The sequence below is a fragment of the Protomyctophum bolini genome, assembly GCF_963924005.1.
Source record: "Protomyctophum bolini genome assembly, chromosome: 8".
In the NCBI taxonomy this organism is placed as follows: domain Eukaryota; kingdom Metazoa; phylum Chordata; class Actinopteri; order Myctophiformes; family Myctophidae; genus Protomyctophum; species Protomyctophum bolini.
Window position 1 is genome coordinate 3004241 of NC_137869.1, and position 4802 is coordinate 3009042.

Sequence of the window (4802 nt, forward strand, 5' to 3'; positions counted from 1 at the left end):
CGTGTCCTGGCGTCTGCCTACAGCCTCCTGGTGTCCTGGACTGGAGTCTGCCCCATGTCCAGCCTCCTGGTGTCCTGGCGTCTGCCCCATGTCCAGCCTCCTGGTGTCCTGGCGTCTGCCCCATGTCCTCCAGCCTCCTCGTGTCCTGGCGTCTGCCCCATGTCCAGCCTCCTCGTGTCCTGGCGTCTGCCCCAGACAGCCCTGAGCGATTACACTTGTAGCTGTTACAGCGATCATATGCTGTTCTCTTTGGCCAGGAGCACTCTTGGAAAAAGAGACTTTAATCTCAATCAGACCTTTCACCTGCTTGAAGATGAACGACTTGATATAAGCTCTGTTTGCTCTGTTGCTGCTGCTTCGACAACACATTTTCCAGTTCATTCATTTTCCCCCACCTGGCCTGGCCGACCTCGGTCCAGAAGAACTTGTTTGTTTTGTTCTGTTGTCGTTGGTGACCTGCCTGTACCTGATCCACCTCTCGCTTATTCTCTCAGTCTCTCTCTTGCTTGGAGAACCATTCATCTGAATGTCTAAATGGCAGCAGCACGCCAATAATACCACGGCCGTTCCCGGTGTGCCAATACGGTACAGGTGTTGTGCATTTCACTCATCATCACACATAATATTCACAGTCAGTTCAGTTGGCTCACAATTTATGGCTCGATCAGACCAGCGACAGTTCTTTGGAGGACTCTCTCTCTGTCTGTCGCCTCTTGTAGGACATCCGTTTTTAAAAGCCACAGAGAAGCAGACAAAAATTAAGAGAGGTTGACAACCCAGTGACCTTCCACCACCACCACCAGGCCAAAGAACAGGCCTGTATACCTTTGGTGATTAGGGCCTATATGCATCCTCCTCGGCTCAGCCCCAATGTGACTGACTGGGAAAGTCTCTCTCCCTCTCTCTCTCTCTCTCCCTCTCCCTCTCTCTCTCCAAAAACAACCCGGTCACATGCAGACACATCACACTAGTGTAAATGACTCCCATGTGAAAGACGCTCATGGAGCAGAAATAAACAAATAGGAAAGACATTTCTGGCTCAAACGCTTCTTTGCCCCTGAAGACCACAAAGTGTGCGAGAGGGGGGGGAGGGGGGGGGGGGAGGAGAAGGAGAAGGCCCCCGGTCCGATCGGTCCATCTTAATTTGTTGACTTTCCTCCCGGAGAACGGAGAGAGAGAGAGACGCCGGCAATCAAGTGCACGCCGGCCGATGACGGCTGCGTGTGTGTGTGTGTGTGTGTGTGTGTGTGTGTGTGTTTGTGTGTGTGTGTGTGTGTGTGTGTGCACAGTTTTTTTTTTTCTTCTCTGCACACCTCTCCAGTGGATCCATCTTCCCTTTAATCAGCAGTGTGTCAGCGCTACGGCGGCCCAGTGTTTATGTTGTTCAGAGCGCTCTGTTTATCTCAGCGGCTTCCTGCTGCATTGTGGCCCCGTACGTCGCTGGGCGGGGGCCCCTGATTGGCCCCCGTGATGCGTGGCGTGGCGACCGGGCGTCGGTCGGAGGAGGAGGAGGAGGTTATATACGACCGCAGCGCAGCCACCATGTTCCTGTTTACCTCAGAGAGTCAATGAAGTGCTATAAATGATGACTGCATCTCCGTCAGACTAGGATGGCTTTCCAGTTGCGTTGATGTAGCCTGCAGGCGACCGACTGTCGACCGACCGACCGACCAGGGGGGGGGGGGGTTTGCAAACTGCCAGAGAACGACTGCCAGCTATCTCTGGTCCATAGCTCTAATTGCATTTAGAGCTATGTTACTCTCGACTTCCGGGGCTCGCATGAATGCAGACCAGCCCCTTTAGGCAGCGGTGGCCGAGCGGTTTGCGGAGCGGTCTTGATATCGGAAGGTCACTAGTTCGTATCCTCGGACCGGCACGTTAAAATTACCACCGTTGAAGTGCCCTTGAACAAGGAAATGTTCTATGAGCAGGGCCTGGCTGTAAACAAGTTCTTGAGCTTAGTCCAGTTACCCTGCAGGGTAAACATAGTACCTTTCCTTTCCTTAGTCCAGTTACCCTGGGTAAACATAGTACCTTTCCTTTCCTTAGTCCAGTTACCCTGGGTAAACATAGTACCTTTCCTTTCCTTAGTCCAGTTACCCTGGGTAAACATAGTACCTTTCCTTTCCTTAGTCCAGTTACCCTGGGTAAACATAGTACCTTTCCTTTCCTTAGTCCAGTTACCCTGGGTAAACATAGTACCTTTCCTTTCCTTAGTCCAGTTACCCTGCAGGGTAAACATAGTACCTTTCCTTTCCTTAGTCCAGTTACCCTGGGTAAACATAGTACCTTTCCTTTCCTTAGTCCAGTTACCCTGCAGGGTAAACATAGTACCTTTCTTTCTTTTCTTTCTCTCGTCTTTAGCGTGAATAAAAATAACGTTTTTGCTTCTCACCAAAACAAAAGGCGGGTTGTGTCATTTAGAAAGACTACTTTCCTTAGTGGACGCACTCTGAGCCCCCCAGTGGCCCCCGCCACACGTATAAACTGTACTTTTTGGCCAAAAGGGGATTTTGTTTCCACCGGGAAAATAAATACTTTTAGTTACTCCAATGCGCCTTCTACCGATATTGCCCAGAGAATTGGCTCATAGAGAATATCTTTCCTCAGGTGAAAAAAAATCCCTTTCTGGCCAAAAAGTTCTAGGTTCTAGTATTAACATTTAAAGTTTATGACACCACATCAAAATAAAAACAAAATCATCAGATTTTGATTGACCATATAGACTAACATAACAACCGTTATGTTTGTAATATTTTCTTTCACATCATGATCCTGATAGACAGCAATAACCCATATCTCCAGGACTCCTTCACCAGAGTTTGAATGAATGTAAAATGTATGCAGGATGTGATTTGTATATGAGGGACTTAATTTAACGGAATAAATATTTTTGAATATTTAATTTGAAAAGAAAAACATCTCTCTCACTAGAGAGAGAGACTATAGTGTGCCAGACCCAAATGGACCCTTACGGTGCTTTCACAACTTCACACGGGCAGATGCAAAGATACAGTCTACCATTCATTGTCAATGTAAGCCAGCGACGTGAAGATGCAAAGATACAGTCTACCATTCATTGTCAATGTAAACCAGTAACGTGAAGATGCAAAGATACAGTCTACCATTCATTGTCAATGTAAGCCAGCGACGTGAAGACGCAAAGATGCAGTCTACCATTCATTGTCAATGTAAGCCAGCAACGTGAATATGCAAAGATACAGTCTACCATTCACTGTCAATGGAAGCCAGCAACGTGAATATGCAAAGATACAGTCTACCATTCATTGTCAATGGAAGCCAGCGACGTGAAGATGCATCCGAACGTTTGTAGCTGCTGCAAAAGATACAAAGCTACAAATAAGATGAACTGGCTTCAACTTCAGACACAAAGATACAAAGCGACAAAGAATCTTTGCTGTGAATCTTTGCATCTGCCCGTGTAAACGCAGCATTATGGGGTCCATCCATAGAGTAATACAAGGATAGGATCCACTCTAGGAGTGTGTAGATGGAACCATATTAAGGCTCTGTGAGGCCTATAACCCACTCTAGGAGTGTGCATAAGGTTCTGTGTGGCCTATAATCCCTGAAAGGAAAGGCTTTGAGCATCACTTGGACCTAATTGGTCCACCATTGTATGGTGAGCTCATGCAGTCATATAGCGTGTTGTGTTTCAGCAGGACTTTAGGGAGGCCCAAGGCAGGAGCCAGGAGGAGTGCCACACACACACACACACACACACACACACACACACACACACACACACACACACACACACACACACACACACACACACACACACACACACACACACACACACACACACACACACACACACACACACACACACACACACACACACACAGCAGGTATAGCGGCCAAATTATAGCCATTGCGGGCCAGTGCAGGCACGTGCACACATAGACATCAAAGGGGGCTTCAGCCCCTGCCCCTTTTACCCTTCTGTAAAACACAAGTGCTTTCCTTCCCAGACCATAAGGGCGACTGTGGCTCAAGAGAGGTCGTCCAATGATCCATGGGTCGGCGGTTCGAATCCCGGCTCCTCCTCCTGTCTACATGTCGAAGTGTCCTTGGGCAACAAGACACTGAACCCCAAATTGCTCCCGATGTGCTGGTTGGTGCCTTGCATGGTTTCCGCCGCAATCGGTGTATGAATGGGTGAATGTAATGCACATCTAAATTGCAAATCTATGTAAAGCGCCTTGGATAAAGGCGCTATATAAATGCACCATTTACCATGAAGGCAGCATTTACTACAAGGTGAAAGAAATGCAAACGCCTGCACTCCTTTTCCATGCCATGCATTCAGGAGAATTGTCCTGAAATTGAACGCAGCATTTTCGCAACAAATTTGTTTTCGAAAGTACACTACATCTCCACTATAGCTAAAAGAGTGCTGGGTTGCGCCCCGAAAATAGCTGATCTACAAGCTCTCAACGCGTCGCGCTACGACGCGTTGAGAGCTTGTAGATCTGCTATTTTCTGTATTTTTGTCCAAACGTGTCCTCTAACACTCTCTGCACGTGGCTCTCCCCTGGAACTTCATTTTGTTAAATTTAGGTCAAAAATGTGATATAAACACACAAAATAACTCGAAAATCTCTTTTCAGGAAATGTACCGGGGGCCCAGCCCAGGGGGCTCTTGTGTGTGGGGGGTTAATCCGTCCCTCTGTGCCACAGGGAGGGATATCGATCTGGGGACTTATAGCTTCAACCTTCTGATGAAACGTCCGACCACCTCACAGAGAGAGAAAGGAGACTCTTTTTGTGTGACCTCT